The following is a 22,500-nucleotide window of genomic DNA, read 5'->3' on the forward strand; positions in this document are numbered from 1 at the left end:
CTATGCTGTCTTTCTTTGCATAAGGCAAACCTCACGGAAAAATCAAAAGACTAATTACCATTCGGTTTATTGAGGTGCACGGCAGTGTATACATAGTTGCAACAACTCACATAAAACAAAGACTGATATTCGGTTGGTTGAGCTGCGCAGACTGCACAGGTTGCGAGCTCGAGTTTGGTTGCTATGGTAACCCACAACAAGTTTGACAGGCATATCGGGGTTGGGGTTGGTTTGCTGGCAGCTTTGTCCCCCCCAGTTTTTTGTCCCCCCCCAGTTCAAAAAACGTATCTGCGCCCCTGCGCATGACATCAATGCGAGGGACGCTTCGGGCTGTGAAGGTTCTGAATCTTCTCAATGGAAGGACGCAGAGGTTAGGGAGCTGATTTCCATTTGGGGGGATGCAGCTATTCAAGCTAGATTGGATGAGTCATACCGCAACCGGGCGGTTTTACTTCCGTAAACACTGGCCATGCTCACTGCGTGTGAAGTCGTTGTATCCTGCAATGCGCATGCGGAACACTTTTAGGTCGCTTTTTGTTCATACTGAGGATCACATACAAGTCGCATATATTTGTTAATGTGAACGACCTCAAAAAAATCGGATTTCACAAAAAAATCGGAATTGAGCATTAAGCCTTGCAGTGTGAACGTAGCATTAGTGAGCTAAATTTTAACAGTGCAAACAATGCCACAAAAAGAAAAGATTCATGCCGTTGTCATGATTCGTTGTCATGCCGACTGAGGCTGTTGTTTTTCCCGCTTTTGGTCTCGTCACTCGTCACTTCCGGAAGGGGCAGCGCTGAAGTAAGCGGCTCGACTCCGTAGCTCGATAGGGTTTACATGCACTAAGTAGCTCGGCTACAATCGCATAATCTAGGTCGTGTAGCTCGATTGCGAGAAATCAAGTTCGGTTCAATTTCAGCCGAGCTAAGGTGTTTCCATGCCATTTAGAGCTTCGATTTCAGTCGAGCAACGGCAGAAATTCGATTTTCTCTATGTGCATGTAAACGCACTGAGTGTGTCTCTGAATCAGAGTCATAATACGAGTCAGAATTTCACTGAATCCAAGTCAGAAATTAACATAAAAATATAAACGTAAATCCAGCAGGTAGCTGAAGGAAGGCAGAGCGTCTGAAACTACAGCACTGATGTAAACATCTGTTCTGTTCAGAAGCTTAAGAAGAAGAAGAAGAAGAAGAAGAAGAGTTGGTTTGGCCTCTGTGTGTGTGTGTGTGTGTGTGTGTGTGTGTGTGTGTGTGTGTGTGTGTGTGTGTGAATATAGCTGATGATGCATTCTCAACATGGAACAACACAGAACAGAGAACACATTTTCATTCCCACTCAGTCTTCCAGAACAGAAAGGTTGGGGTGGGGTGTTTTCCCTCCTGACTGAATTTAACAGAACGCTCCGGACAGCAAACCATGTGAGACCGGATATGACATTCACGAGGCGATGAGTCCACTGCTGTAAAAAACCCAAACTGAAACTTTAGCTATTTAGTAACATGACATGAGTCGAGCTGCATCATGTCTGAGTCTCTTCCTGTTTCTGAACATTTGCTTTGTTCAAGTAAAGACTGCTTATAACATTTTTGCTGAGACATTGGCACGCCGTATCTTCAGACTCGCTCAAGCACACAAGCCTCGAACTACACACCTGCTTACAGTCAGCACTGACCACACCCACCCGCTTTCTCTGTCACTTATTACTCGTCTTATTTAAACCCCGCCTTCTGTTAGTTTGTCCTGTGTTTGTTTTTATTTTCCATGCTGATGCTTGTTGTGTTCCTCACTTCTACTGTCATGTTTTCATGCACGGTGTTTTTGTTCCTCTGACTCTCCTCCTGTGTAAATAAAACAGATGCAAATGCTCAAACGTCTCTGCACCTCAACCCTGACAAATATATTAAATGGAAACATTGGAATCACGAAAGAGAGAGAGAAAGAGAGAGAGGGAGACAGAGAGAGAGAGACAGACAGAGAGAGAGAGACAGACAGAGGGAGACAGAGAGAGAGACAGAGAGAGAGAGAGCGTGCACATACCAGTTTTATGATAGTATATTGTTATAACTGTTTTATTTTATTATTAGTTTCTGTTGTTGATGTTATATTGTGTGTAATTTATAATGAAACTTCACTCCCGAGGGCACATGAGAAAACCATTTGCCCCATCATCTGGAGATCACGAGTTCAAATCCCAGTGATGCCACAGCTATCCATCGCCAGGAGCTCAAGAGAGCAAAATTGGCCTGTGCTCTCGGGGAGGGGCGGGGAGGCCCATGCTCTCAGGGAGGGGCGGGGAGGCCCGTGCTCTCGGGGAGGGGCGGGGAGGCCCGTGCTCTCGGGGAGGGGCGGGGAGGCCCATGCTCTCGGGGAGGGGCGGGGAAGCCCGTGCTCTCGGGGAGGGGCGGGGAGGCCCATGCTCTCTGGGAGGGGCGGGGAGGCCTGTGGTCTTACAGCAATGTATGCCAACTCCACCCCCTAATGTTGCATAAGCAGCAGTTCAAAAAGATCGGGATTGGGGAAAATTAAAAAAAAGAAACTTTATCATATGTATGTCCATGAAAAACAAGCTTTATATATACGGTTGGCTCCTATCCGTGGTTTCTGTGTGAGATCTCGCATGGATACAGCACTCGCCCTGTTGTACCTGCTGACGTTTTCTTTGCTTGTTGTTTTGAATCACTGCTGTTTGCACTACACTGAGACAGTCTGAGTGCCGCCACAATCTCACTACATCATTTACATCACCGCCAGCAACGTCACCACCGTCACAACACGTAACTCTGACAAGTTCGATTCCCACTGGAGCTGTAACACAAGATTTCAGTAAATGTTACCAGCTCAGCGGGGGAAGATTCACGTTTCAACTTTGCACTTTTGCTCCTGTTCACACATGACACCATTACAGCATGAAACCAGAAATTACACAATAATAATAATATTAATTAATGAAAGTTACTTTTTTTCCCAAATGAATCAAATTGGTAAAAGATCTGAATTAAAGTCAGAAGATTGTGTCGACATTTGGTGATGAATCTTTGGACTGAAGCACTGAACACCATCTCATTATTCAGCATCACACTCAGGTGGGACAATAAATTAGTGAAGGTGTGAACTCAGCTTTGGATCATAATTTATGGAAATAGTGTGTGGGGGGGGCATGGAGCAATGTGTGGAAAACACACACACACACACACACACACACACACAATCATGCTGCAAATCGATTATAATTACCCTGTGACCCAGTAGATGTAACAGACATATGTGTGTGTGTGTGTGTGTGTGTGTGTGTGTGTGTGTGTCCAAATGAACAATATTCTCTACAATGATGTTTAATTAACCTGAGACACACTGACAGAGATTAAAACATACAGCTTTAAGGAGTAAACAGAAACATTCTCTTCTATCCCAGTCGTACACACACTTCTGCATTGAAACTACAAGGCTAATGTGGCTAACAGAGTAGGAGCACACGGCTTCCAGTTTAGCATCGTGACATTTTCTTGTATGTATAATATGGCAGATCTTATTATCTCCATCAAGGAAGTTATGTTTTCAGTGCAGTTTGTTTGTTTGTCTGTTTGTCTGATTGTAAACAAAATTTCATAAAACATACGGACCTAACTTCCATGAAACTTGGTGGATGGGTGTAGCATGGGCCAAGGAAGAACCCATTTAAGTGCATATTCTGGACCAATTTCATTTTTTTTTTTATATGAAAGTATGTCCCTTTACACTCATCCAGAAGGGTAATTTTGCACAAGACCATCAGTCTACAGCAGAAAAAAATAAAATAACCAAATGCGTCTGGAAAAATCCCAAGGGAGTCTGGAGCCAGATTCGTGACGTCACCTGCGGAAGCGTCAGCAGGCTGCGCGAGCTTCGCACGGTTTCAGTGCACAGCCTGTGTAGACCAAGCGCTCCCATTTCTCTCTCATTGTCCGGTCTTTTGGGAAACGATGAGTACTAATCCCATCATGATTGGTGTTGCTACACCCTCCTACGATACATCTGTTAACCATTTTAATAATTACGCGATAACGTTGAAGAAATTTGCAGAAAACCACCAGGTCGTTTTCTCATAAACAAACCAGTGCTGACGTAGGATTCAGAAGGCAAGCCAAGTTTATTTCTGTAGCGCATTTCATACACAGTGGCAGTTCAATGTGCTTTACAGAGGTAAAAGCAAAACAGGAAACAATAGAAAATAAAATTACATAAAATAAAGGGGAAGAAGAGAGAAAGTTCAGTAACAACAGCAGAATAAAATAGAATAAAAGTTAAGTAAAGTTTAAAACACGCAGAGACTATAAAAGTTAAGTAAAGTTTAAAACATGTAAAGATGACGATATTTATCAGTTAGCAGAAAGCATCTGAGAACAGCTTGGTCTTTAGTCTAGATTTGAAGCTGCCAACAGCAGGAGCATTTTTGATGTCCTGTGGCAGTTGGTTCCATAGCTGTACTGCATAGTAGCTAAAAGCTGCTTCACCACACTTTGTTTTAACAACAGGTTTTACCAGTAAATTTTGCTGCTGCGATCTGGTAGATCTGATTGGGTTAGGCCGCTGCAACATATCAGAGAGGTAATTGGGCCCTGTACCATTTAGAGATTTGTACACCAGCAGCAATGCTTTAAAGTCAATTCTGTAGCTTACTGGAAGCCAGTGAAGGGACCTTAGAATTGGAGTAATGTGCTCTGTTCTTTTTGTTCGTGTGAGAACCCTCGCCGCTGCATTTTGAACCACCTGAAGTCGTTTGATGGTCTTTTTTGGCAGGCCTGTGAAAAGGCCATTGCAGTAGTCAACCCTACTAGAGATGGAGGCATGTATCAGTTTTTCCAGATCATTTTTTGACATAAGTCCTCTAAGTTTGGAAATGTTTTTTAGGTGATAAAATGCCGTTTTAGTGATTGCTTTCACGTGACTGTCAAAGTTTAGCTCGCTGTCAATGAAAACACCAAGATTTTTAACCATATCTTTTGTTTTAATCCCCTTTGTGTCAAGAATAGTGGTAATCCTGAGTCTTTCATCTTTTTTCCCAAATAGAATTACTTCTGTTTTATCTGTGTTCAGCTGAAGAAAATTTTGTGACATCCAGTTGTTGATTTGGTCGATACACTGGTAGAGACATTCAAGGGGGGCATAATCATTAGGTGATAGAGCAAAATAAATTTGGGTATCATCTGCATAGCAGTGATACAAAATTGAGTTGTTCTTGATAATTTTTCCAAGTGGGGAGCATATAAAGGTTGAATAGTAATGGTTCAAGGATTGACCCCTGGGGGACACCACAGGTCAAGGACATTGACGTTGAGGTACAATTTCCCATGGTAACAAAGAAGCTTCTGTCTTTTAAGTATGATTTTAACCAATTGATAACTTTACCAGTCAACCCAACCCAGTGTTCAAGTCGATATAGCAGTATGTTGTGATCAACAGTATCAAAAGCTACACCGAGGTCCAGTAACACCAGGACCGATGTTTTGCCTGCATCAGTATTAAGACGTATGTCATTTATAACTTTAATCAGCGCTGTTTCAGTGCTGTGATTGGCACGAAATCCTGACTGAAAGTTATCAAAACAGCTGTTTGATATCAAGAAGGCAGTTAATTGATTGAAGACAATTTTTTCAAGGATTTTCCCGATGAATGGTAGATTTGATATTGGCCTGTAGTTGTTCAATACTGAAGCATCCAGATTATTCTTTTTAAGTAGGGGCTTTACAACGGCTTTTTTCAGGGACACAGGAACAATGCCAGTCTCTAGGGATGTATTCATGATCTGAAGCACATCTGTAATTATAAGGTGAACAGACTTAAAAAAGTTGGTGGGCAGAATGTCCAATTCAGATGTTGAGGAACTGAGATTTTATACAGTTTTTTCAAGAGTCTCGTAATCAAACAAACAAAATTCTGACGTGTTGAAATTGTCTGTCTGTGTCACTGGTGATTGCAGCTTTTCAGTTATTTGCAATTGAGATATATTATGAGCAATATTCTGCCGTATTTTATCAATTTTACCTTTGAAGAAGGATGCAAACTCATTGCATTTATTAACTGAGAGAAGTTCAGGTGCTAATTGTGGTGGGGGATTAGTTAGCTTCTCTACTGTTGAAAATAGCGCACGGGCATTGTTCATATTCCTGTTGATGATGTTGGAGAAGAAAGAAGAAGGAGGCGTCCCGCACGTGACGTCACGAAAATCAATGTTTCCCGGGAAATTCAAATGCCAAGGTTTTTCAGAGGCGGACCAATTCACCTCAGATGGCTTGATTTCAACTGAATTTTTCTGGTATTGCACAAGGTAAAAAAAAAAATTCAGAGAATGCAGAATGTTACAGGTATTTGACCAAAGTTTTTATAAAACTTTTATATAATGTTTATATAAAATAGGAGAATTACATTGATCTTGCTCCTGAATTTACCAGTGATATGCACTTTAAATTTTGGAGTGGATCTGAGTCACGGGTCAGATACACAAATTTAGTTTCACTTTCACAAATGTTGTGAGATACAGCATGTGGTCTTGGTGGAAGTTTGCACTCAACAATGCCATTCACTTTCAAATCCAGTAGATGGCACTACAGATCTATAGTAACAAAATACTGCCAATGTAGAAATACAATGACTCCGTATCACAATCCACATCCATGTGTACCAGTAATCCTCTAGAATACACATGTAGGCATCTAATTAATAGTTTTAGAAATACATCTTCCCCTATAAACTGGTTGTGGTTGCAGATTTGCATTTCATAGAAGAGTTGATTGTTTTCCTCGGCCAGTAGAGATCTGCGCTCTATATTAGCCTTTCTAGATTCAATTTAATTTTGCAGGTTCAAAGAAAGTGGTATGCAAGCTACAAGAACTCAGCTTTATGCAAATGAGTCTCATTACTCTCAACCAATCAGGCGAGAGTAGCCTGAATTTATTAATCCAATTCTAAATCATGGTAAAATGTTGTCTGTCCATAAGGGTGATGAGCTGTTGCCATGGCGAGGCATCCGTCATCCACAACTCAGTTAAATCATATCTCCTCCTTTAGTTCTCCACAGTTTTCCGATCCGATTGTTTTGTTTTTGAAAGAACTCAACCTTCTGCACAACACTCGATCATTGTATTGTCAATTTTTTGCTAACAAACTAATTAGGTCACCTTAACACATTTTCTTCTGACTAGAATTGTATCTCCTCTCATTTATCATGCGAATTCAGTTCTGATTGATGTTTTGGGTCGATCTTCCCTCAGGGAACAAAATTTAGTTCTTTGCTGATGTTCCTGTTGTAAGCAGTTTGTCGTGGAGGTTGGTCCTCTCTCACATTGTCACATTTCAGCTCTGTTTGATGTTTTGGTCATCAGAGTGGTTTTGATGACAGGTCAGATGAGCTCCTACGTCCTTGATGTTCTGGTTATTGTTTTAAACAGCTAACCATTATGACAAAATTGAAATCATATGAAACTTACTTGATCATTTTTACATGCTAACATGTAAAAAGCTAGTAATCCTGCTAGTCGTTACATCGGCACTGAGCAGCGCATTCGAGCGAAGCTTCCAGACTGCTTTCTGGACAGCAATCTTCCAGAGCCCACTGTGGATTGTAGACACAGCTGCCGCAGGCGTTCACGCCGGTGATTAGGAAATGGAATTCATTAATTGAAGTGTTTGTGTATAAAATGACTTTATAATGTTTGGTGTCTAGCTTTAATTCAGTCCCCTGTCATGCAGCTCAGGTTCATGTTTCTTGTTTCGCTCACAGTCGTGTAATTTACCTTTTCATGTGTGACCTTGGTCAGTGTTGTTAATAAAACCACCTGCATTTGCATCCATTGCCTTCCTTCCACCCTGAAGTGGGTTAGTTTGCTAACTGGTCACCGTTTAATAAAAATACAGATTATCAAACTGTAAATCAGTTGTTCACTTTACAGAAGACATGTTCCATTTTGTTCCATGCTCCGCCCATAACCACACCCTTAGACACACCCACCAGTGAGGAGAAATTGAAGTTTTGTCTCCACTCTCTCTGATGGACAGAAGAAGAAGACGAGGAGAGATGAGCAGTGATACAGGAAGCTGATATAAAACACTTCCTGGTTCATTCTTGCATTCACTCCTGCACATTTACACCTGAGCTTTTCCTGCAGAACTGGGGTTGATTGTTGTTGTTTTTTTATTAATTAATGATTGTTGGGTTTTTTTCTGTGAATTTTTTTTTTTTTGCCAATTCCCACCCACCATCCAGCTCTCCCTGATCACACACAGATACCATGCAGGAGGCTGAAGGCCAACATGTGCTTCCTCAGTCATGTGAAGCCACCAACCACATAATTTCATCCTGCTGCTCAGGCAAAGTGACACACTCAGAGGAAAGTGCTATCTGCCCTCTTCCACATACAAGAGCTCACGGATGCACGATTGGCTAGTGATGCCGTGATTGACAGGGGAGAGAGACTCTCCTACCCAGAGAGCACTGCCAGATTTGCTGTCTGGATTTCCAGGTGAGAGGGTGAATGCTTTTTGTTTGCACAACTAAGTATAATGTTGCACCAGTTTAACAAAACAAAAATGATCCAGTAAACCAATCAGTTTTTGGATTTGTGTCTAAATGTTTCACAGAACGAATAATGAAACCTTTAAACCCGTGGGGTCCAGCGGGAGGGTGATGGAAGGACAGAGAGGGATGGAGGCAGTAGAGAGTCATCAGATTATCATCCTGTCTTCCTCTGATTCAGCAAGAAGAGAGCAGAAAAGAGAGATGCTGAGAAAATAGAACAAAGAAAAGAGAGAGATGGTGAGAAAGAGAGAGAGAATGAAAGAGATGGCCAGAGAAAAAAGAACAGAGTGAGAGCTTGAGAGAGAAAGACAGAAGTAGTGATGTTTTCCTTTTGTCTTTGATGTACATATATGGATGGACAGTACTCTCTCTCTCTCTCTCTCTCTCTCTCTCTCACACACACACACACACACACACACACACACACACACACATCACTCAAAAACTGACATGTGCTTAACCAAAGCCTTGTGATTCCACACCCACAAATAACATCATCCTGAGGCGCTGTGTGTGTGTGTGTGTGTGTGTGTGTGTGTGTGTGTGTGTGTGTGTGTGTGTGTGTGTGTGAGCTATCCATCCATGCATGTAACACAAAGGACAAGAAGAAGAGGAGACAAATCTCTTTAACAATTTGTCTGTCTCTCTGCCTTATTAGCCCTCTCTCTGTTCCTGCAGTTATTAATGTATTCAGTCACGGGTGCCATGACAACCAGGAAACAACCCGAGGGTATTTTTTTGCACACATTACTTTTTTAAAACGACATAAAAATATTTTTGTATTATGCATTAAAGGTAAAAGACTCTGGCTCCACCCACTTATTTTGATTCCAGCCAATGCGTTACTCAGTGTTCTAGTGAAAAGAAACTCTGTCTGTTATGATGATGTCATACCTGTTTGAGGAAGCGGGCCTTTGTGGAAACTATTTTTGTTTAGATTTGCACATAGCTGGTGTGTGGTTGTAGGGCACACACACAGAGTTCCTGCAACTTCTACAACAAAGCAGTGAGATGTTATCATGTCAGTGTTTACAGTTCCAGAAACAGTGGTCGGTGTAGTATATGTGATAGATGTTGTAGGTGAGGTGTGTGTGTGTGTGTGTGTGTGTGTGTGTGTGTGTGTGTGTGTGTGGTAGGTGTGAGAGGTACTATAGGTGCTGTGTGTGGTAGAGGTGGTTGCTGTGTGATAGGTTTAGTGGGTGGAATAGGTGTGGAGGGTCTGACAGAAGTGGTGAGAGTGGTGGGTGTGGTTGATGTGGTGAGCATGATAGGTGTGTTAGCTGTGGTGGGTGGGTGTGGTAAGTGTGAGGTGTGTGTGTGTGTGTGTGTGTGTGTGTGTGTGTGGTTGGTGTGATGGGTGTGGTGAGTATGATGGGTGTGGTAAGTGTGGTGGGTGGGTGTGGTTGGTGTGGTGAGTGTGGTGGGTGTAGTAAGTATGGTGAGTGTGATGTGTGTGTGTGTGTGTGTGTGTGTGTGTGTGTGTGTGTGTGTGTGTGTATGGTTGGTGTGATAGGTGTGGTGAGTGTAGTAAGTATGGTGAGTGTGATGTGTGTATGGTTGTGTGTGTGTATGGTTGGTGTGATGGGTGTGGTGGGCGTGGTGAGTATGAAAGGTGTGGTTGCTGTGGTGGGTGTGGTGGGTGTGTTTGTGTGTATGTACGGTTGGTGTGATGGGTGTGGTGGGCGTGGTGAGTATGATAGGTGTGGTTTGTAACAACCGTGGCAGGTCTGCCAATTGGTAACCTGGTGTACCTGATTACCTAATTACATCCCTGCCTTGTGGCAGGCGTTTTATTGTGTTTCAGGTGTGCCTGATTGGGAGGAGCTATAAAAGCCCCCCCCAGAACATTCCAGGAGGGTTGCTCTCCTCCTTGGGTTTTTGGATTAATTTGCGTGACACTGGGACTGACCACACTACACTCCATTATTACTGATTTGCACTACACTTATTTATCATTATTTAATTCTTTATTATAATAAATTATATCATTATTTGCAAACCTGTGTGGTCTCCCAGTTTATGTTGCCTTGCTGGAGCCGGCATTGCAACATAATGGGGGCTCATCTGGGAGTTGAACCCGGGACCTCTCGTGCTTCAGTCTGATCGAGGAAGTAATTTTACTTCAAAAATGTTTTCTGAAATACTACAGCAGCTTCAGATAAAGCATAAATTAAGTAGCTCTTATCATCCTCAAAGCCAAGGCGCTTTAGAGCGCTTTCATCTCACATTGAAGTCTCTGCTTCGCGCGCACTGTTTAGAGCTACAGCGCAACTGGGAGGAGGGGCTCCCGTGGCTGATATTGGCAGCCCGGGAGGTCATCCAAGACAGTCTGGGTTTTAGCCCAAATGAATTAGTTTTCGCTCACCAAGTTCGAGGTCCGTTGACTGTCTTAAAAGATGGTTTGAAAGAGCCTGAGCCTCCTGTTAATTTAATTGATTATGTCCATGGGTTTCGTCGCCGATTATTTTTAGCGTGGAAATGTGCTGTTAAAAATCTTGTTAAGTCACAGGGTCGAATGAAAAGATATTTTGACAGGCGAGCTGAGTTCCGAGTGTTCAACCCTGGTGATCAGGTTTTGGCTTTATTGCCAATTCCAGGTTCTCCTTTCCGTGCGAAATTTTCTGGTCCATATACAGTAATGCCTAATAATGTCATGCCTATTAAACAGCGTTTCTATCGTGTGCCACTTGTTAAACAGCGAGTGCTGGATGCTGAGGTCCAGTATTTGCTGGATAACGGATTGGCTGAACCATCCTATTCGAGTTGGGCATCACCTTGTTTGTTGGTGCCCAAGCCTGATGGCACGTATAGATTTTGTACTGATTATCACAAGCTTAATGCCATAACTAAGCCTGACTCATTCCCTCTCCCTAGGATAGAGGACTGCGTAGACCGGGTGGGTGCGGCAAAATTTGTGACAAAGTGTGACCTCCTAAAGGGCTACTACCAGATTCCCCTGACTCCACGCGCATAGGAAATTGCAGCATTTGTCACTCCATCAGGTCTTTACTCTTATAAAGTCATGAGCTTTGGGTTACGTAATGCCCCTTCCTCTTTTCAGCACCTGATGAATTATGTCATCTCAGGGCTGGAGGGGTGCGCGGTGTACCTAGATGACTTGGTGACCTGGGGAGATACGTGGGAGGAACATCTGGGTAGGCTCAAGGCAGTGTTGGAGAGGTTGGTTGCAGCCAGGTTGACCCTTAACCTGGCAAAATGTGAGTTTGTGCAGGCCACCGTGGTCTACCTAGGGAAGGTGGTGGGTCAAGGTGAGGTGCGGCCAGTGCATGCTAAGGTGGCTGCAATTGATTGTTTTCCACCTCCTGTAAATAAGAAGGAGCTAATGAGGTTTCTGGGCATGGTGGGGTACTACAGGAGTTTTTGTTGTAATTTTTCTTCTGTTGTTTCACCCCTCACAGATCTGTTGAAGGCAAATAGTCAGTTTGTTTGGACCCTTGAGTATCCGAAGGCTTTTGACCACGCCAAACTTTTGCTCAGCACGGCACCGGTCCTGGCGGCTCCACGGCTTGACTGTCCCTTTAAAATCCAGGTGGATGCCAGCCAGGTGGGGGCGGGTGCTGTGCTGTTGCAAGAGGATAGCTACACTGTTGATCGTCCGGTTAGTTATTTTTCTCGTAAGTTTAATAAATATCAGCTTAATTATTCCACAATAGAGAAAGAGGCTCTAGCCTTAAGGCCTCTGCATGCTCTTGCGACAAGGCTTTTGCAGATAGCTTTTCGCAGACAGTTGTAATTTATCATTGAGCGGGGAGTAATAGACGTGTGCAATGTTATTCACCGGCACAACGCAAGGGGGCGCGAAGTCGCTAGGAGTAGTTGGTGGGTGTGGTTAGTGGAGTGTTTATCCTCCGGTTACTTATAATGACTAGAACTTTTTTTTTTATAATGACTAGAACTGGAGTCGTATAGATGTACGTACTTCCTCAATCAACCGCTCTTCATGCTGCTCCATCTTCGCTCGTGTTTTTAAAAATGCCGGTCGTGAAAACAAACCAAACCAGGAAAGTAGGGAAGCAGAAGTGCGTGTACAGCGGATGTAGAGTGGACCAATCAGAGCCCTCTTGTCTGCGACGCTGTCTGCGAGGCTTCTGCGGTGGTCACAATTTTTGGGAGGTGCGCGCAGAGCGTCTGCGAAGGTGGGGGGGCTACGCAGACACTGTCTGCGACGCTATCTGCGAGGACTGGGTTGTCAGCATAAATTGGCCTTTAGTCTGGGCATTACAACATTTTGATGTGTATGTGGGTGGTGGGGCTCACCCAGTTATTGTATATTCAGACCACAATCCACTGATTTTTCTGCATTCTCTTCAGAACCCAAATCAACGTTTGATGCGGTGGGCGCTGTTTCTGCAGCCCTATAATCTTTGTATCAGACACATTAGAGGTGTTGAAAATGTTGTGGCGGATGCATTGTCCCGCGCTCCAAGCACAAATGCACAGACTGCCTGATTTCTTTCTTGCCTGATTGGTGTCTGTTCTTTTGTCCACCTTAAAGTTGCTTTTCCAGGTGCTAGGAATTGCGGAGGGCCAAGAGGTCAGAGTGCCAGGAGTGGGTGAGAAGTGGGGGATGGATGTCTAATTTTAAATGGGGGTTGTGTACATCTGTCCTATAGTAGTGGTATTGTATATTTAATAATCTTGTTTGTTGCCTACTTGTATCTATTGCTGATAATGGTGTTTGAATTTGGTTTGTTTTTTGGGTTTTTTTTCTTCCTCTTTTGGTGTATGGTGCAGAATCCCACTGAGGTGGGCTTCTGTTTTAAGGGGGGGGGGGGGGGGGGGGGGGGGGGGGGGAATGTAACAACCGTGGCAGGTCTGCCAATTGGTAACCTGGTGTACCTGATTACCTAATTACATCCCTGCCTTGTGGCAGGCGTTTTATTGTGTTTCAGGTGTGCCTGATTGGGAGGAGCTATAAAAGCCCCCCCCCAGAACATTCCAGGAGGGTTGCTCTCCTCCTTGGGTTTTTGGATTAATTTGCGTGACACTGGGACTGACCACACTACACTCCATTATTACTGATTTGCACTACACTTATTTATCATTATTTAATTCTTTATTATAATAAATTATATCATTATTTGCAAACCTGTGTGGTCTCCCAGTTTATGTTGCCCTGCTGGAGCCGGCATTGCAACAGGTTGCTGTGGTGGGTGTGGTAAGTGTGGTGGGTGGGTGTGGTTGGTGTGATGGGTGTGGTGTGTGTGGTAAGTGTGATGGATCGGTGTGGTCGGTGTGATGGATGTGGTGAGTGTGATAAGTGTGGTCGCTGTGGTGGGTGTGGTAAGTGTGACGGGTGAGTGTGGTTGGTGTGGTGGGTGTGGTGATTGTGATAGGTGTGGTTGCTGTGGTGGGTGTGGTAAGTGTGATTGGTTGGTGTGATGGGTGTGGTGAGTGTGATAGGTGTGGTCGCTGTGGTGTGTGGTGGGTGTGGTGGGTGGGTGTGATTGGTGTGGTGAGTGTGGTGGGTGTGGTAAGTGTGGTGAGTGTGGTGTGTGTGTGTTTGTGTGTGTGGTTGGTGTGATGGGTGTGGTGGGCGTGGTGAGTATGATAGGTGTGGTCGCTGTGTTGGGTATGGTAAGTGTGATGGATCGGTGTGGTTGGTGTGATGGGTGTGGTGAGTGTGATAGGTGTGGTCATTGTGGTGGGTGTGGTAAGTGTGATGGGTGGGTGTGGTCGTGCAATGGGTGTGGTGTGTGTGGTAAGTGTGATGGATCGGTATGGTTGGTGTGATGAGTGTGATAAGTGTGGTCGCTGTGGTGGGTGTGGTAAGTGTGATGGGTGTGATGGCTGTGGTATGTGTAATAGGTGTGGTGGGTGGGGTTGGTGTGATGGGTGTGGTGTGTGTGGTAAGTGTGATGGATCGGTGTGGTTGGTGTGATAGGTGTGGTCGTTGTGGTGGGTGCGGTACGTGTGATGGCTGTGGTATGTGTAATACGTGTGGTGGGTGTGGTGTGCTGGGCTAGGGAATGTATTATGTCACTGAGTGCCCCCATAAAGACAGAAGTACAAAGAGTGTGTATATGTGTGGGTGTGTGTGTGAGAGAGAGAGAGAGAGAGAGAGTCCTTGGTTAGCTTTAGCCTAAGGCAGCTTCAGCAGACCTACTTTCAGTGTCTGCACACACACACACACACACACACACACACACACACTGAAGAGGGATGTGTACACTCATGTGCATGCTCTACTGTGCGCGCACACACACACACACACACACACACACAGAGTGACAGATGGAATCTGATCCTTCATTAACCCCATACTGTCACTGGCTACCATTACAGGTCTCCTTAAACATTAGCACGCACACACACACACACACACACACACACACCATTTAGTCCCATAGTTAGTAGTATTAAGCCCAAACACTAGAACATTGATTTCATTATAACAAGATTTCTTGATAATTAGCCCGTTAGCTAAGTGAAGACTTCCATATATGGATTAAACACACCCACATTTCCTCATCTACAGACTTCAAGACACAGCCACTGACAACCAATAACCTTTCCATATTTGGACTTCAAGATACCCCCAATAACAGTCACTCTCATGTATACATGTATTTCAAGACAAGCCCAATAAGATGCACTATCATTTCTATATATGGACTTCAAGACACACCCACTAATTTCAAATATGAATTTAAAGACACATCGACAAAGAGCAACTGTCATTGCCATATATGGTTGACACGCCCACTCAAACCACTATCGTTTCCATATAAGGGCTTCAAGGCACACCCATATTTTCATATATGCACACAAAGAAATGTTTACTTCCACTTTGATGTGCACACACACTCTTGGAAAGGAGCCAAGTTAAGGAAAACACACACACACACACACACACACACACACACACACACACACACACACACACAGAGGAAAGCAGCAGGATCATGTGATGTGTGTGAGTGGTTGTATAGGAAGGAGGGACTCACACTCCTGTTTCTCTGTCTGTCCAGATGGCCCTCAATCCTAATCCACACACACACACACACACACACACACACACACACACACACACACACACACACACACACTGCTTTCACATTAGCATGATCCAGTGGAGAAAGAATCATGTGGTCATTAAGTGTCTAATGTGTGTGTGTGTGTGTGTGTGTGTGTGTGTGTGTGTGTGTATCATGTTTCTCTCTGCTCTATGTGAAAACTCTATTCAGAGCCATGCACACGTGTGTGTGTGTGTGTGTGTGTGTGTGTGTGTGTGTGTGTGTGTGTGTGTGTGTGTGTGTGTGTGTCCGCACATGTACCCATGGTTCTCCTCCTTGTAACCCTACACACTCGAGATCTCTTACATCATCTAAACACAAAAGCCAACACACACACACACACACACACACACACACACACACACACACACACAATAGAACCTGATGTGTCCATGGCAACAATAAACAACGATTCAACAATCTATAAAAAACAACAAAACTATTCAGTGACTAAACTGACCACAAGAGCCGCCTCACCCTCTCTCTCTCTCTCTCTCTCTCTGCATTATCTTTCTTTCTTCTCTCTTCCTTTATTTTCTCTCTCGCTCTCTGATGTAATGCCGAGTGAGAAGAAAAAAGTAATATGAGTCGGTAATTCGATTTGTGTTCGGCTCCCCGTGAGGCAAACACACACCTCATATCACTCTGTCTCCTCCTCTCATCATCTCTCCTATTCACAGCAGAGAGAGAGAGAGAGAGAGAGAGAGAGAGAGTAAATAAAGAAAAAAGTAGAGAGAGGGAGATTAATCAATGTAGAGTGAAAAGGATCTAAAAGCAATAAACAAAGAGTGAGAGATAGAGTGGCAAAGGAGAGGTAGAAAGAGAGAGAGAGTGATGAAGAGAGAGAGAGAGAGAGAGAGAGAGAGAGAGAGATGAGTGGAGCTTAACAAATCACAGACCAGATAATATGACATCACAGCTCCCCTTCTCATTCACTTCTTCTAACTTGGAGTCCTTCACACAAAATACTGGATTTTATTACATGCTATAGCACCATTACCGCGAGTTGGCCTAGTGGTTCGCGTGTCCGCCTCTTGATCGGGAGATCGCGAGTTCTACTCACGGTCGGTTCATGCCAAAGACCATCATAAAAATGGCACCTACTGCCATCTGGCAAGGCACGCTGCAATACAGATGCGAGTGGGAAGTCAAACTCTCGCGGTTACCAGAGGACCCGCCCCCCACTGTAACCCTAGCTATGTAATAAGCGAGAGGCTGAGGGCTACGGAAACGGAGATCGACGCCGCCCTATGCACCACATGGTATGGGAAGGACTTTGATTGATTGATAGCACCATTAGCGTCGGTTAGCTTAGCAACACTGTGCTAATGTTAACCAGCTACCTGTTTATCTAACGTTAACTTTACTAACAGTCTATAACTCTATATTACTAGCTCAGTTCTCTGTGAACACTGGCTAAACTATTATACTTCATGATTAAATTTCACAACCAGTTCCATTAGCAAAACAGCTAATTCCAGTTAGGTAAGATAAGTCAGTATCATCATCAGTCCATTGTGGTCGTGTCCCAAACCGCACACCCTGTTCACTACATAGTCCACATAAACGCCATCCCAAACATCTCATTACGACTGCGGACGTGTCTCAAACTACCATCGAGTTAAACAAAGTTTCAAAGTGCAAACGGAGGCCCTCTGTGTTCCAGGTGTGTTTTAGATCAGTGGGAACTGGAACAGGAACCAGGTGGAACCAGGTGGAAATCATTAAGGTGGCACATCTGTGGAAAGATAAATCACCCTTTCAAAACGTGAACTTAATGCAGGGCACTAGATCATCACCGTGTGGACTGAAGTAACAGGAAATGACATCATCGTGGAGCTGTGCACTGGGCTCTGGTAACCATGACGATAAAGACCAGTTTAAAATACTCCCCTATAGACTCAAACACACACACACACACACCAGCTGCAAAAATGCTTTGGCTGACACACACCCAGGAATCATCCTTCCAGTAGGAAAAATCCCCCAAACCCTACACACAGAGCACTTTTTTTTTTGTTTAAATCCCACCACAGCCACACAATAAAGATTCCTGGAACGATTCTACACACACTGTGGAAATTAATCAAACGTTATTAAATAGAAAAATATGTAAAACACGAACACAGAGATAAAACACAAAGTCTTAAAGTTGAGAGATTAGATATTAGCAAAGACAGATTAGCTCTCACACATTTGGTAGGTTAGCTTTCACATGCTAGGTTAGTGTTCATTCACCACATTAGCATTCACATTTGGAAAACTAGCTTTCACACACTTTCTGACTTACCTTTTGCACACTAGATTTACTTCCACACACATGCTGAATTAATTTTTACACACATTCTAATAAGAGTAAGAATAAGATCTTGCACATTTTCCCCCTACAGGTTAGCTCCTGTCACTTTACATCAAAAGAAGAGAAAGTTTCCACTGTTGCTCTGAAGCCTGTCGATGAGATCCTGATTAAATTTACTTCATTTATTTATTTATGGACCAATTCGCTAACAGTCCAATGACAACACAAAAAAAAATCTAGTTTCCGCACTCCCCATCGCAGTGCGAACATCATGATCTATATCTGCAGTGGTTGCAACAATATTTGATCTTTCATTTCATTTAGAAACCTGATGTTCTTCTAAAAAGATATTTTACTCTTTTCTCACTGTTCAAAGCTAGTTATGTTTTTGGATCACACACAAGAACTGACACTTTCTCTGGTGTTAGCTTGCTAGCTTTGTTAAAGGTAACTGGCTAAGTCATGTGACTGTGCAATGTTCATGAGCTCCTTTTCTGTTTTATATCTCACTAAACACGAAACATGACACAAGCCTTAAAGGAACAGTCCACCGTATTTCCATAATGAAATACGCTCTTATCTGAATTGAGACGAGCTGCTCCGTACCTCTCCGAGCTTTGCGCGACCTCCCAGTCAGTCAGACGCAGTCAGACGCGCTGTCACTCCTGTTAGCAATGTAGCTAGGCTCAGCATGGCCAATGGTATTTTTTGGGGCTGTAGTTAGATGCGACCAAACTCTCCCATGTTTTTCCTGTTTACATAGGTTTATATGAGCAGTGATATGAAACAAGTTCAGTTACACAAATTGAAACGTAGCGATTTTCTATGCTATGGAAAGTGCGCACTATAATGAGAGGCGTACTAACACCTTCTGTGCGCTTCGGCAGCGCATTGATACGGAGCTCAGATATCAATGTGCTGCCGAAGCGCGCAGAAGGTGTTAGTACGCCTCTCATTATAGTGCGCACTTTACATAGCATAGAAAATCGCTACGTTTCAATTTGTGTAACTGAACTTGTTTCATATCACTGCTCATATAAACCTATGTAAACAGGAAAAACATGGGAGAGTTTGGTCGCATCTAACTACAGCCCCAAAAAATACCATTGGCCATGCTGAGCCTAGCTACATTGCTAACAGGAGTGACAGCGCGTCTGACTGCGTCTGACTGACTGGGAGGCCGTGCAAAGCTCGGACAGGTACGGAGCAGCTCGTCTCAATTCAGATAAGAGCATATTTCATTATGGAAATACGGTGGACTGTTCCTTTAAATAAATGAGGATTAATTTTAAACTGAGCTCAACTGTCATAATAATTAGCTTCTATGCTAACAGGGCAGGGGTGTCAAAGCATATTTATAATGATATTTTAACAACATGCTAACATTTTCTGATGTATTCTAGCCAAGTGAGAAACAGTTCAATAAACTAATTTTATATCAGCTAGCAAAGGGTGACTAGCACCTGGCTACGTTTAGCAACCTGAAGCCTACAAGCTGCTACACAATGCCTGTGGAAATTAAAACCACACAGGAGCATCTGCTTTCATTGCATTACCTGTAACACATCAAACACACACACACACACACACATTTCAACACTCTTGACATTTCTACATTTAGAAAGATCATTATTTATTAGCATTTTATTTAATTAGTTATCAACAAACAGAAACAGAAAAGTGAGTTTTATATTGAAAAAATATATCAAAAATTAAACAGCCTATTTCTGGAATTAGCACAATTCCAGGTAGTGAGTTCTCTCAACATGCTAATGTTGCTACTAATAGCTAAAGGACAATGATGGCCCAGTTAGCATAATTTAGCATAAAATACCATTTATTTGAAAAACCATCAATTATATTTTTTATTACTTAAAGGACATTTATTCTGTATTGCAAATTATCTATTTACTCTCTGTACCTTGTATATGCAAATCTTGTATACACATGATATTTAGACCCAGTGACAGAGGAAACGACACAGGTCCATTCAGAACATCAGTGTTTACTTCAGATGTGTTGGTAAATTACTAAGAAAAGGCTCAGAACCAAACAATAAATCACACTAACTGATCTCCATTAGCATGTTAGCATCTCTGTTTTGAAAGAATGGATTTGAGTGTGAGAGTCAGTTTTCAAATCAATCTTTCATATAAAAACAAATTATAAACTGTTAGAGGTTTTACATTAACATGAAAACAGTTGTACATCTTTAACATCCCTCTGTCCCCTGATTTAGCTCATATGCTAATCGCTAATTAGCTGATTAGCTACCGCTAGTTGCTTGTAGTAAAGAACTGGACATTTTATGCTAAATAATCTGGCTAGTCAAACGTGAGCGTCTTTAGAAAGTATTGTTTATTATGTTTGTCTGCTGTGTTTTGATTTTGGACATTTACAGAAATGTAGCCTATTCTTTTGCTAACACTGTCATGAGCAGATCATGAGTGGTTCAATAAAATATTCTTCAAATATTTATTTGCAGTAAAGAAAAAAAATATGAAATATACACACTGCCTTTAGCTAACACACACACACACACACACACACACACACACACACACACCTCATTATATTGCTATGCCGAGCAGGCTTGCGGTGCTCATTAGCGTGTTCGTGCTAAAGCAGAGGAAGCGAAAGAAAGAGAAACTGGTCGAGACAGATAAAGGAAAGGAAGAGAGTGAAAGATAAGAAAGAGGGATGACTGCGGAGAAACAGAATATGAAAGGACGGAGAGACGAGGAGATGGATGTAAGAACATCTGCTCCCACGTCACATTAATGCGGACTCACACTCCTCTTTTTATCCCTCCATCCCCCCATCTTTACAGACCTGTAGTGTGCGCACACACCCACACACACATACACACCAGGGGGTCTGTGTTCATTTTCTCACATTCAGACTGCTGCGCTATTGTGTTTCTAAATGCAGAGAGAGAGAGAGAGAGAGAGAGAGAGAGAGAGAGAGAGAGAGATGACTCTGTTTCCTAGAAGAGGCGTGGTGTGTGTGTGTGTGTGTGTGTGTGTGTGTGTGGTTCCAGGTACCAGGTTGGATGTTATGTGGTACAGCAACACCCACACACACTCATTCACAGGACAAATATACACTTAATATGTGACATAGCAGCATTAATACAATACGCACACTGTCCACTTTATTAGGAACACCTGTACTGTACACCTGCTCATTCATGCAGTTCTCTAATCAACCAACCGTGTGGCAGCATCACAAGACATAAAATCACACAGATATAAATCAAGAGCGTCAGTTAATGCTCACTTCAATCATCAGAATGAAGAAAAAGTCTGATCTCTGTGACTTCCACTGTGGCATGGTTCTTGGTATCAGATGGGCTGCTTTGAGAAGCTGCTGATCTCCTGGGGTTTTCACACACAACAGTCTCTAGAGTTTACACAGAATGGTGCAAAAAACAAAAAACGCTGAGTGAGTGCCAGAGGACGATGATGAGATTGGTTCGAGCTGCCAGGAAGGATACAGTGTAACTCATATAATCACTCTTTACAACTGTGGTGAGCAGAAGAGCATCTCAGAATGTACACCCTTGAAATGGAACAGCATAAGACCACATCAGGTTCCTCTTCTCTTACTTAAGAACAGGAACGTGAGGCTACAATGGACACACACTCACACACACACTCACCCACTGGACCGATGAGGATTTGAACGAGATCAGATGCTTCCTGTCCAGGCTTCAGCTGTCACCAACAACCCTATGGCAGTCAAAGTCACTGAGATCTCAGGCTCCATTTTGATGTTTAACAGGAATGTTACCTGAAGCTTTTCACCTGTATGTGCATTGTGAATTGTGCTGACATGTGATTGGCTGATCAGATACCTGCACAAATGACCAGGTGTTCCTAATAAAGTGGCCAGTGAGAGTGTAACATGCAGATGAAACTAAAGCCTGGTGGCTCGGATATGCTGTTATTTTCTACAGGGGGATTTAGATCATGACTCCGCCTCTATACGTAGGGCATTAGGACAATGACTCCGCCCACCCATACACAGGGCTTGAGGATGATGGCTCCACCCCCACACACAGGACTTGATGAATAGTTTGATGTCAGTGAAAATGACGTAAATCGCATGCTATAGCCTTCACAGCCAGTACATGTGAAGCTAACTGAACACACACACACACACACACACACACATCTCAACCCGAATAAACACGTGAGAGATGTGTTCAGTACAGTTTCACAGATGTGTGTGTGTTCTGGAGGCTCGTCGTGACCCAAACTCTTCACTAACACAAACCGTGTGTGTGTGTGTGTGTGTGTGTGTGTGTGTGTGTGTGCACGTGCACTCTCCTGCGCTTGCGCTAACTTGACACAGGGAAAAAAAAAAATCAATCATCAAAATGGAGTCGGGTCGGTGAAAGGCCCAAATACAGGAACACCGGGTTAACAAAGAGCTCCATCTCTCCTCTGTTCACATCCCTCCATCCGTGTGTGTGTGTGTGTGTGTGTGTGTGGTTATCCACCCATCCATCTATCCATCAAACCATCCATCCACTTATTTCTCCTTTTCTTCTTACATGTGCTGCATAAACCCAGGACAGGGCATCCTAGTCAAACACACACACA

At 43.3% G+C, this 22,500-nt stretch overlaps 1 protein-coding gene across 5 annotated transcripts in view; it reads right to left on the bottom strand.

The window, feature by feature from the left end:
* The window catches only part of LOC132875575 (serine/threonine-protein kinase PAK 3), a 57,341-nt gene that overhangs the window by 28,715 nt on the left and 6,126 nt on the right, over positions 1-22,500 (bottom strand). The window lies entirely within an intron of this gene.

This window comes from Neoarius graeffei, chromosome 28, assembly GCF_027579695.1.
Source record: "Neoarius graeffei isolate fNeoGra1 chromosome 28, fNeoGra1.pri, whole genome shotgun sequence".
In the NCBI taxonomy this organism is placed as follows: Eukaryota; Metazoa; Chordata; class Actinopteri; order Siluriformes; family Ariidae; genus Neoarius; species Neoarius graeffei.